The sequence below is a fragment of the Acanthochromis polyacanthus genome, chromosome 5 (assembly GCF_021347895.1).
Source record: "Acanthochromis polyacanthus isolate Apoly-LR-REF ecotype Palm Island chromosome 5, KAUST_Apoly_ChrSc, whole genome shotgun sequence".
Lineage (NCBI taxonomy): Eukaryota > Metazoa > Chordata > Actinopteri > Pomacentridae > Acanthochromis > Acanthochromis polyacanthus.
Genome location: NC_067117.1, coordinates 9440461 through 9453928, shown reverse-complemented (window position 1 = coordinate 9453928; position 13468 = coordinate 9440461). Strand labels below are relative to the sequence as shown.

The window sequence follows — 13468 nt, the reverse complement described above, 5'->3', positions numbered from 1 at the left end:
ACACTTTGGGTAAAAATAAGTAGTGTAATGTTGCATCAAATGCAGTCACTCTAAAGTGGATGCGGGCGAAGATGCCAATGGCTGCTCTAGCTGCTGGCAAAACATGATAAGAGGGTCCCAGCCAATAAAAGGAGTCAGGGTGTGTGAGATAAATTGAAAACTGTGCTTATAATCTTCTTAGCCCGCTGTCTTCCAAAATGAAATACCCTTGTGGAACATCCCAAATGAGCAGTCTTAATGCAGACTTTAACTCCCACATCGAGATAAAATATTAGGGTCTCACTGGGAGATTAGACTCTCTCATGGTTTAACAGTGAAAGTTTGAGTTTGTGGAAATGAGTAAGACTTAAACCAATGTTAATTTACAGGAGATTCTACATCTGCCTTTGGGAATGATAGATGTGGGGTGGATGAAAGCTATATGGTGATGTTTAATATTAGGTGTATTTCAAGTTTGTTGCGCTGTCTGAATATTACCTTCTTCTGGCTTCAAATATCATATGCAATGCTATATGCTTTTTGACATTTTGCAACTCCCACCCCCCACCCCCCCATACTTCCCTGTATTTCTCTCCTCCTTTGCCTCTGCTCCTGTGCTCATCTGCCCAAATCTCTCACCCCCATCTCTGGCTCTTTCTGTCTCCCTCTGCCATGCTGTAGGCTGTGTGCTGCTGATACAGAGCTGAGAAGCTGCACCGCTGAGAGAGAAGCAAAGAATGCCCAGATGGTGAACCAATGAGGGGTGAGCTAACCTTCTAATGATATGAAACAAAATTTAGCATTTCTAATCCCAACTGGCTGATTGGCCCGCAGGCTGTGGCACCTCTGATGTGCAAAAAGCCTCCCGTTGGCCTGCAGCTCTCATGCGAGGGGGGGGGAATTCAAAATGCCCCACCGACGAGGGCTGGTGGTGCTGCGCTTGTGGCCCTGGCCCCACCTGATGGTGAGCTCGTGTGCACTGGAGCTTGTAATTACAGAAGGAGGTGGTAGTAACAGAGAGTAGAGTACAGGCAAACACACAGGCAGACAGCTGGCCTCCTGTCACTGTCGCTGCTCAGACATTGGGGACAAAGGGAGAGCTCTGAAACTGTACAGCACGTAATCGCTCATGTGGGAAAGACAAAATGGTGATAAAGATGATGACAGCGATAATGATGACAGATGCACTTTATAATTCAGGCATATTTACAGACTCTTTTAGAAATATGTCTCCTCTCAGTTCCAGTGTTGCTGAGGCTTTGAATGAACGGCGAGGCTCTTTATGCACAATATTCTGTGAAGAAGGAATATCCCACTTGTAGTTCTTTTAAAAAAAAATTGCAGCTCAAGATACTATATTTCATCCTGTGTAAAAATATGTTTGTTGACCTAGAATACCTATATATGGAGAAATGTAACAATTGAGATGGTCTACATCCATGCAAACATAAGCTTCCTAATGTGTTTACATGAGAAAGTTGAGACGCGGCTGTGTAGCAAGCAATAGCGTTTATACGTTCAGCATCTTCGCATAGCATCTTACTATGCTAAAGCTAGCTAATTAGTAAGAAAAGAAAGTGCAGATAAGGCTAATGGATGTTATCAATTTCGATGCTTTTGCAGGTATTTAACCATAAAACAGTGTTTACCCAACGATTGAGTTACCCAAATCAGCCACAGCACTAAAATACCTGCTTAATACTGTGTTGGTCCCCCTTATGCCACCAAAGGACATCTCACCTGTCAGTCCATGGACAGCAGATCCTGTGGTTCTTGGATTAATGGATGGAATCTCCATGAATTGGATTTGTTTCAGTCTATCTTGCGGATTCTTGATTGGTTAAGAGACTGGATCAACTCCTTTGGCTCTTGGTCGGGTTCCTCGAGCCATTCCTGAGCAGTTTCTGTAGAGTGACAGGGGGCATTGTCCTGGCCAGACTGCTGGCATGGGAGACTGCTGTTGCCATGGCAGGGTGTTGCTCACTCTCCAACAATGTTTAGGTGGGTGGTACGTGTCAAAGTAACATCCAGATGAATGCCAGGAACCAAGGTTTCCCAGGAGAACATTGCATTGCAATTAGATGATCAGTGTTATTCACTGAGTGGTTTCATTCAGAGGCATTAATGGCGTGGCCAATCATTGTACATGAAAGACAAGTTGAAACATTTCAGTCGAAAGCACAAATCTCAACCTCATGGTGGTGCTAAAAAGACAAACCAAGAGATTAACAAAGTGATTCCAATCCATTCTCTGGGGACGATGATTGCCTGCACAAAATTTCATTAAATTCATCAAATTTTTGTCAAGATTTTTTAGTTTGTTGATCCACTTATCAAACTGTACGTGGACGGTGTTGCTTGTGTGACTAAATTTAGAAGCACATTTAGAATTAGACATGTAGCCTTGAGCAAAATCACAGGGGCAGAATAAAATATGATGCGAAACCAGATTACCATCACTACAATACCACAATATAAAATGAACTAAAATACATAAAATCGTCAAAGATAAAACTAATTCTCACTATATTACCCTCTTTGGCAACAAAGATTTCACTGTCTCAACACTGACCTTTAACAAATCCTCACAACATTACAAACAGGGCCAAAGCCTGGAAAAGGCTGTGTTTTTTTTAGCATAATTGCATGACATTACAGCTGTATGGTATTATCACACTGGATGGCTATGTTCACTCTGTGTGGTTTAGATGAAATGTCAGTACACTTTCCAAGTCACTTTGAATGCTTTTCCGTCAATGCAAATTGTACTTTGGCATCTCCAACACCTGGTTAAACTAACAGTTTTTAAAACATTTGTTGTATGTTGGCTTTGCACTTGAGAGATTATGGAAATCAATGTGTGTGTTTGTGCATGTTAAAGAGAGATAAAGACTGAGAGGTAAACAGAGAGACAGACTGGCAGACAGACAGACAGACAGACAGACAGACAGACAGAGCAGGAGCCCTATACTGTAGCTTTTCCATGTCTCCTAATCCCAAAAAGCCTCTGTTCTCTTCGCCTGGTGCAGAGAGGGAGGGATTGTTGTCAGGACCAGTTATGTGTAACACTGCCGGCCCATAGAATGTGTTTTGGCTCTTCATTGGTAAGACAGTCAGGTAGGATGCTGCTAGGCCTCTCCAGAAGAGCCTCGGCGCGACGTTTCCGCTTGCACTGAAAAGATGGAGACAAAGTGATGTGTCTGTTGCCGGGTGATTCACAAAAAGAACCCAGGGTGCATTTTTACTAAAGGGAGGGTGGAAACACAGCGGCAAAGTAAAACAAATATTGGCCTCCTTCCCTGCCTCCCTCACTCTTCTCATGGCCGGGGAGGAATGTAAAAGTCGACGAGGGAGCGTACAGGGAAAACGCAGAGCCAAATCGTGGCAGCCAGGCCTGTTTGTGCTTCAGTTTTATTTAAAGCTGCAACAGCCAAAATAGAAAGGCCAAGATTTTAAACAGTAACTGAATAGGGAACTTTATTTATTGTCTTAAAGTAAGCATTTGCTGAATAATTCCAGACTGATGGATGCTTGATTCCTGATGCAGTTAGGCAAGTTTTTTTTTTTTTTTTCTTCAAAAATCAATTATTGTTACTACCTGTCATTGGCCTGTGACATTGTTTTGACCCCTGTCATGATTCAGTAAAATATTTCTGATATTCTGTATGTTGAAAGAGGTTACCAAGATGCAGCAGATAAATATGCAACATGTCATTCTCAGAGCACAAACTCAAAGATCAACTAATGAGGAAATGCCTGTTTTTCTTAACTGATGACAGAGCTATATTAAAGACACTGTATCGTAATGCGTAAAAATGGGAATAATTATTCAGCAAAACACCAGTGGAAGAGAATGAGCTCTATGAAACTGCCCAAGTGCCAAACTGTCTGCTAGTAAAGCAATCGCAATGTTTCTGTAACGCTACAGCGCATTGAATACCTAGAGTAAAACTAAACATAATAACAGAAATGTTGCATTTTCCCTCATTCTTTTAGCACTATGTAAAGCAGCCTGCTACCGATAACATGCTCACATTAAAAAGATAATGCTCACACGCTGGTATTTTAGCAGCTTACAGGCTACAGAGCTGGCCCAGTACTCATCCTTTTACATTTTCAGTCACTCCCTTCTCCATCCTGTTCTTTCCGGTCAACTTCACAATCCTTTAATATGTAGCCTGTAGCCTGTATCATCATGTTTCATATGTTTACCAGATCTTTTACAACATATCTGAAACTGTTTTTTCAAAAAAAATGCCATTATTCCTCCAGCACAGCCCCTGTATGATATAAAATACAATCAAATAGTTCATAACCTGCTTTGGGATGTGTTAACTGTATCCAGATAGAGTAGCGATGAGTGATGGCCTGTGTGACATTTGATGTAAGAAAAGAGAACAGGAAGCTGGATTTTGGACCAAGACAGGCAGACCATCATTGCTGTCATCGGACTCACACTGCTCTTATTACAAAAAAAAAAAGGTCAAATATTTTTTTCAGATTTCACAGTAACTATCCATTTTATTAAAATAAGCAACAAACATCTTAGCCCCTGAGGACCATGAATGAAAGTATTTGACCAACGTGTTGGAATCTAGAGTCATTTAAATATCTGAAAACCTAAAACCAAACAGGCTTAGTATGTGGCCTCTAATATGTTTATGTTTTCAGACAAATTAGAGAGCTTATGAATGCATAAATGAAGCATTAAAATGGGATTTAAATCATATTTATACATTGGTTTATTCATTGCCACCTCTCACTTGTCTCAGCTAAGAGAATTTGGATCAATCTTAGTTTGAATTCATCAGTCTGCTTTCTGAGTGGGTGGAAGCCATTTAACATTGTATTGTAGCTTTCAGTATGTAGATTTACATGTCTGGTCTCACTGCAATTTGCTGTTATTTGCATTGTCTTTTGAAAGATAGTATTATTTAATGCTCCCCTGTTGCCCTTGAATAGCTTAAATACATATCAAACTGTACCTCTGTTCATTCACCAGTAAAATTACTGATAAAGCAGACTGTATTCACAGACGCAAGCGCTGAGAAAAAGAGAACCTTCCTGTGTTTGCAAAAATCTAGTGTGTAGTTTCAATAAAACACACGTGCAGTCACTACAACTACTTCCCAGTGATCAAAATATAAGTATTAGCAGGTAATGGCTCTATTATGACTTTAACACCGAAAGTGCAAAGACGGTGTTGCTCTACACTTGTTTTCCACCAGGCTATGCAACTGAAGTTCAACTAACATTGACCTTTGACCTTAAATGTGCCCTTATGTGTAATGTGCATTGAATGGGAGTCAGCCAGTGACAGAAGAGATGGTGTCAACTACAGAGCAGAGAATATAGGAACATTTCCTTTTCTGAATCTCTGAATTCCTGAATGGGGCATTTTTCTTTCTATGACTAGCAAACTAAAATAAAAAAAAAAAAAAGAAATCAATTACTAAGAGAAAGAAGGCAAGATTCCAAAATGTGTTGCAAGCATAAATAGGATTTTAACATTTAAAACAGGTTTAATAACAGATTTCTTTTAGCAAGTGAAAGGGCCACACAGCACAGTTTCTCAATCTGACACATGAACAGCCACACAACTTGCTTTGAGCCACATTTTTCCACATGTTCTGTGGCATTATGCTCCCTAACACCACGCGGTGATTTATATATCTTCAAACGGTATTTCATAGAAACTGCTGCATCAGCGTCCTGTCTGCTGTATTTACTGTCTTGACAAGCATAGAATAGTGACAACTAATACTGTACATACAACACTGCAGCTGCACCAGTTCCAGGAAATGTCATTGAATGAAGCGTCCATTACTTCAGAGGACGTTACATTGACTTACAATAATTTCCTGAAGACTTGCTCTAATCCTAATCATGACTACTGCTTATGTAATCCAAACCCTTAACCTCACCCCACCCTTACACCAAGTCGTCATAGTTAAATTTAATTATTTACATAATGTGGACTTGTTTTTTTTTTTGTCTCCATGAACGCAGAGGGACCCTTCATGATGAGCAATACAAGTACACGCACGCACACACACACACACACACACACACACACACACACACACACACACACACACACACACACACACACACACACACACACACACACACACGTTTGTACTTCTATCTTAGTGAGGACATCCATAGGCGTAATGCATTTCCTAGAGCCTTACCCTAACCTTAACCATCACAACTGATGGCCTAAACTTAATCCTTACCCTGACCCTAACCAAACCTCAATTCATACCTGTTCTCTAAAAACAAGTCTTCACCCTCAAACATGGCTGTTTCAAAGTGAGGACCGGCCAAAATGTCCTCACTTTGTAAAAATGTCCTCACTTTGATAGTTAAATGCAGAAAATGGTCCTCACAATGTAGCAAGTACAAGAACACACACACACACACACACACACACACACAAGTCAACACGGATACATGTGACTGTTACATCACTGCAGATCTGTGGCCTTTGCTCCATATAGGAGTACTATTATAGAAATGTCACTTGCAAATGTGTGTGGAGGGCTTTGAAACTGCATCTCAATTTGCATGTGTGCTCTCAATAAAGGAATTGTAAATGCCCCTCTCTTATGACTGAACATAGTATTTAGCTTCAAGAGGTGGAAAAATGGAAATTATTCATTGTCACCTCACTTATATTATGAGCTTCAGTTGGTTAGTAGAGTCTAAAGGAGCTATTTTTGTGTCTTCGATCACTGAAATTAGTTTATCAAAAAGATACATTCAAAAGATTTGTTCGTCTGATTCTTTGCTGTTTGACCAAAACTCTGACTGCATAGTCTCGTGGTCTATTTTTCCCATGACGCCTCCGAGAACTGGAACTGCTGTAGCTTTAAGAAACACAGCAAGCTCTGTTTATTATCAGTGATATCTAAAAGTGTCCTTGATGAATATCAGAGATGTATATTCTGTATTGCTCTTGAATTTGATTCCAGCAGTTTGAGTCGCCAGCTATCACTCAGGGCTCATGTTCACTGTGTACAACATTCAGTACACTTGTGTGTATCCCTGAAATAATTGAAGACTTGAATCGATTTTCCCCTAATGGAATGTTTCCCTGTACGTTTACCCACAGCTGACTAAGAACTAACCTGAAATGAGAAATGAACTGATTGGTTCAGTTCAGTTCTTTCACTCCAAAGGTGAATTCTTTTGAATGTGAGCAATACAGTAGGCTGACGTTTTCAGTGTGAGTTAGCCACATACATTTATAGTTGTCGCATAAGACACGGCTGAAGCAAATATCACATGTAAAACTACAGGTGCATTTAAGGTGGAAGCTAAGAATAATCATTTTTTCACCTCTTGAAGCTACCTAACTGTTTCACTAAATATTAAAAAAAGAATCATTTCCAGTTATTGAGTGCATATATTTTGTGATTCTTTTACGCATGTGTAAATGTTATTTAAATTTACACATTTGTGTATACAATCACATATCTCACTACATGCTCTTACAGGTTCTTGCACACATTCACAAATCAATCAACATGACACAACAACTCTATATATGGATTTGCATTATAACAATGAGAAAAACATAATAACCCCACATTAACAGTCTGCATAACAATCTCAGTCCATGCACGACTGAACAGCCAATCAACAATTTGTTAGTATTTATTGAAATTAATCTGAACCAAATAGAATTTTGCTAGATATTATAACTTAAAATTTGCATCCATCACAGCAACAAAATTGGTGTTTCTTTTTTTCTTTGTTACAGAGTAAATTGTGGAAAAACAAAAACTACACATTGCAAAGGTATACATAATTCAACACATAAAGCACCAGTTCTTCTGCTGGACATCTTTTTCAAATTATTCATCACATTTGCTTGTGTTTATGAATTCAAATGGTAGATGAAAAAAAAAAAAAACAATAAGCAAACCCAGCATGCAATATAGGGATCAGTTTAGTCCAGGATCAGTACAGAACTGACTCTGGTGCTTACAGAAGAGAAAGAAAAAAATCTCTGATCAATTTTCCCCGCAAGCACCAGAAAAATTATTGGCATGGTGTTAAAAATCAAAACAAAATGCTGCTGCTTTTGGCCAGAGGGCTGCTGGGTTGTGTTATGGAAATATCAATATGCCTTGGCCTTTGGTTATACTATAATTTATAGTGGAGGACATTTTCTTGCTTGTACACCTGTATTAATGTTCCACATCAATCTTCTCTCATACAACTTCAGAGCAGAGCTGAGTGGGGGGGTCTTTAGACGCTGGATGACTGAGTTTGATTGTAGCTGGTGGAGCTACAGAAATATGGATTATGGGACAGGAACGAGTCAGTAGCTGGAGCTGTAAATAGGATATTCCTTTAAGCTGGCTTGTGTTGAGTCGTATGTATTTATGATAAAGACAATCTGCTGTTACATAGAACCAGTCCTCATTGATCACACGGTACCCTTTGTGTAGATGTCAGCTCTGTTCCCCAAACTGTTTTTATGGGTTGCTGCCCCGAGTCAAAGTAATTGAGGCAGACAGGATGTAATCCAGGAATCAGGACTGATATTCAGACTTAATGGCTTTCAGAGAATCTGCATCTGCTGCCACCTGAACTCTCAGCACACGGCTGGCTGATGCTGACACCACAGAGGAAAGGAATTCATGGATCAATGTCTTTGTGGCATCACCTCCACCTTTTTGCAGTTTTTCTCTCCTGTACAGTTTGGATAATAACAAAAAGTTAAACTGTAAATTTAGTTATCTGTCAAATAATGTTCACCTTACGCCACCATTCAACCAGGCCAAATTTGGAAAGGCTTTTGGGCTCAAAAAATAGGAATCTACAACATTTTATGAAGCAAACAGATGCTAAATCATTTCAATTCATACAACACTTGAAATGCAAATCCCTGCTGTGATGAATGAAATATGCACTGATGTGTTGCTAGGCAACACAGCAATGGACTATTTGCTTGGCAAGTTTTCTTCCTTTGGCCACATCTGTCTGGACGTCTTTGTGTTCAAGGTCCTTATGCAAGGCTCATTGAAGTAGCAAGGTAGGGATAAAACTGTGAGGTGGAATTGGAAGGCTATCACTTTAATCAATAGCAAACATTTAATAAAAAAAAACTGACACCAAACAAGCTGTAGTCACAGGTACAGTATTGTTAGGTCAGAGTACTGGACTAAAGAGCAATCTGGGGTGAAATCTCAAAAAAAGCTGCAGCCAGAAACATCTAGACTGATTAAAACATGAGACATTACAGAGGAATGTGAACTGCCATGGATTTAGAAATTGATAAAGACGATCTTTCAATTGAAAGGCAAGTGTGAAACAGAGTGTGAGTTGTGGAGCTTAGAGGGAAGCTCAACAGCCACCATGCAGGAGCTCTCATATGAAGAGCAGAGGCTACCATCAGCCTCTTTAGCTGCTGCTCTCCTCCAGCTCCTGTTTTTCACAGCAGCATCAATATGTTTTATAGAATATCTATTATGGGTCCTCACACAAGGTTCCATGGGTTTCATTTAAATTTGGTTTGATCCATCAAATGCCTGATATTATTTTGCAGCTTAAATCCTATCGGCTGTTATGGTTTTATGACTGCTTAAACTACTAGCACTGTATGCAGTCTAATACACAGTGTGACGGTCATTTAGACACATTGATAATTAGTGCAGCAAAGTTCTAGTTTAATTTTTTTTTAAATAGCATTTTTTTAGAGGAACTAATGCTTGTATATTTAAAACAAATCTAATTCCGTGTACTACTCTCCATGTATTGCGTGTGTTTTTGTGGTTAAATGATTCATTTTTTTGTAGTCATTCTAAATAATGGAAATTTGTTCAACTACAAGATTGAACAAGGCAACAAAACAGTGGGAGACAATATCAAAAATGTGAGTATTAAATGTGATAAAAGGAAGTCAATAATGTTAAAGTCATCTAATATATAAGAGTATATTGTTTTGTTATTGGGTTTGATTGGCTAAAATCTCCTCACATCAGATTGTAACTACATTATAGTGCCTTAAATAAATCACAGATCGTTTATAGAGCACTTAAAAATGCTTAAATGAGAGACCTGATGCAAAGTGCTGCATAATCTTATATAATAATACATTTTATTTCCACAGTGGGTCATTTAAACTTAAAGGAAGATACATAGGAGTGTACTCACAGCAAATAATTTATAATATATTAAAATAATTGAATTTTAACTTGTAATAATTTAAAAAAAGAAAATCTGCTCATTTGTCTTTGGCTGTTGTTTATTTTTAAGATGTCCCGACCAAGCTTTTAAACATTTACTTGAAAGAGCAACAATCTAAAGAAGAAACTAGAACATATTTTTCTTGCAGATATAGAACATGTCTGATACTATATTTAACTCTATCCAAACTGATCCTGTGTAGCTGAGGTTACAGTATGCAATTTTAACACCAAGTGATCTTAGTCGGGACATTTTTGGCTTTAAGGCATCAGACGTTTTGCTACCAAACAGTAATATAACTTTTGCATGTGAATAGGTATGAGATGGTCCAAGTATTACAGCACTAAGCTGCCTGCATGCATATGAATCACATGATGCATGTAATTACATACTCAATGCTGCAAGCAATGTTTTCCTCTTGGAATTTGGACATTTTTCAACCACTACTAATGCTCTTTTATGGTGCAACCTTCTACTAGTTTTTAAAGCCTTTTCTGTGTATTCCTGTGCAGTGCCCCACACCTCTTTCTTTCTTGCCTTGTTAGCTCACATGGACCAGGGGTTTGCTGCTCAGATGTCTGCTTTATAGGTTAGTTCAGCATAATTGGCTATGTAATGATCCAGTCACACACCTTCTACACTCCACTTCCTCCTCCAGGGAGGCCTCAGTGCTGCCTTCCCGACAGCTTTGCTCCATTTAACATGTTAAAAGGTGACATGTAAGTTAAGGTCACATTGAGTTAAAACATTTTTTTTCTGTGATATGCAAAATGCTGCTGCTTGCTGAACATAATCAGATATGCATCATGCAACAGTCTACCTAGCATTTAAGTGTATCTTAGCTTGTGCTTCCACTTCTACACAGCTACTCCTGCTTAAAAATCAGCTTAGATCCATGGAAGTTCACGCCATGGTGTCCGGAAATACGATTATTCAACAAATAGGCAGCGTGTTGGACATGCACCTGCAGAGAAGCATGACAGTGTACCATCAGGCTGCACTGTTAGACTTCCTGAGCTGCCCTTACACTGAACTCTGTGTTCAGACTTTGTACCTGAAAGTTCACATTTAGCCCAATCATTCTGGCACCAGAGGTTCTCATCAACCTAAGCAGGAACATCCTGTTCCAGAAGTAAGAAAACCTCATTAAAAATCCCACTGAAATGTTTAGTAACAAAGAACTTAAAATCCAGCCTCAAAATGGAGCCTTACTTAACAATAGTGAGAGCTGCACCATGTAGGAATGTGGTTTTCCTCCATATGTTTAAGTTTAACATAATTGTTTTTTTCAATATTCTGCCTGAGCCGCTTTCAGCATGTATCCCTAAGCCAAAGAGCATAGGGTACTTCCATAGAATTCAGAGATGGCAGAACAAAGAGGAGGGAATGATGTGGAAGTTACTCAGCAGCAGAGATTACAGTCAAAATGTTGCAAGAATGGCTTCAGAATAGAACATTTGTCAATATAACAAATATGGAAGGGTTAAGGTGGGATGGGAGCCCACAAAGTAATCAGTGTTTAACTTTGTGAAAATCATGATTTGTTTTAACAGGAAATGCTGCAGTGAATGCCAGTTTGTGAATGTAAACCCAAAGTTGCACTGAGTTACGGAAGCTAGTGGAACAGAGATCATGCCTCAACTTTACTTCTCCTGTCTCCCAGGAAAGTGCATTAATTTTGTGTTTGTAGGACATCATATACTGTACAGCCAGTGTAAACATTTATAGGAATAGTGTACGTTTTATGTGTTGCAGCAAAAAGTGTAGCTAGGGATTAGCGTGGTCAGTGCAGTCATAAGATGTATTCTTTGTATTTTTGTTTTGACTGTGTTTTAATTTGTTTTGATTCTGTTTTCTGCTGTTAATATAAATAACAAAATATTAATTGCACTTCACATCAAAACCTCAGCTGGGCCAAACCATGTCAAACAAAAAGTACATTTTGTATTTCAAATCTTTGTTATAATACAAATATGTATAGTATTACCTCTGAGAAACGGATGAATTATGTGTCAAACACTGGTCTGAAAGATATCTCCGTTTTGACAGTAGCTGGCTATAGTTAGCATTTGTCCAGCTGCAATAGTAATTCTTTTTACAATAATAAAAGTATATTGTGATGTATTGTGCAATTGCATTTTGACAGTTGAACGTGCTTGTAGATATCATACACTAATGAAAACGCATTCATTCAACTTTTCTGTTGTGGTAACCTCATTATACAGGTACAGATTTCCTAAATAAGCAATATTTCTCTCACAGTCAATGTAAAAGTACAGAACAAATGCTAGTTTTTCTGTTTATTGTCACTAACTGTATCTAATTTTAGAAATATATTCACATAATTAACTTAACAGATTCATCTGTTAAATAAAAGGGATATCTTATATTGTGATAAAAGTCTTTTTTTACATTTTCTTTAGAAAAAATCGGATTATTGAGTCCCGTGTTTTTATTGTTGTTCTACATTAGACTTGGACAGATTTACTCTTTAAGCTTCTGCTGACAGGCAGAGAAAGGCCCGGCTGAGGACCCCCAAAAAGATCCTGCAAATGGACCCTGTTCATCTGATCTGATTCAGACTCCACACTTCACTTCCACCAGCTCCCAGTGACACACACACACACCAAGTTTGACATGAACGGTTGTTGAGATAAGTGAAGAAAACACACAAATTTTACAGTATATGTGTGTGTAATGATAGGAAATGAAGGAGAGCAGGTGTCAGCAATCTCTCCATGCTCCCCCACTTATCCCCTATTCACCCGGGCCGTTTCTATGGTAACGAATGAATGGAATGCCACATGGATGATTGGTGCCAATCCGCCAGTCATTGGCCTCATAATGGACACCCACTCAGAAAATAATAGTAAATTAACACAGAGCAAAGCATTATATATATCACTGAGGGATCTCAAACTTCTCTTTTTCAAATTTTTAAACTTAAATGTAACTTAAATTGCACAACACCAGCGATGTACTTACAAAAGAATGTCTTATCTTTCTTTTAAATCAAACTTTCAAATGAGCAGTTGGAAGCTTTTATTTTTGAGCAGCTTCAAGCACCAGAGAAAAGTGAGCAGCTCTCTCTCAGGCTTACCAGGATTTTCCTATTAGCCCTGGTTAAATAATATGAGAATCATGTAACATGTAATAATAGCCAATACATGAAATAATATTATAGGATTGGGACAAGGTAGCACAGATATGCACCCCATGTATCAAGTTATAGTAGAAAATCATTGTTTTGTGTTGTAGGCCCCAAATTATGGATGCATGACAGTAC

General features: G+C 38.6%; 1 long non-coding RNA gene across 1 annotated transcript in view; it reads left to right on the top strand.

Moving 5' to 3' along the window:
* LOC127534232 (uncharacterized) overlaps nt 1-743 on the top strand; it is a 58521-nt gene extending 57778 nt beyond the window's left edge. The window contains exon 3 of the long non-coding RNA XR_007942274.1: nt 661-743. This is a non-coding gene — a long non-coding RNA (uncharacterized LOC127534232). The remainder of the gene's footprint in view (nt 1-660) is intronic.
* Nucleotides 744-13468: the final 12725 nt, after the last annotated feature.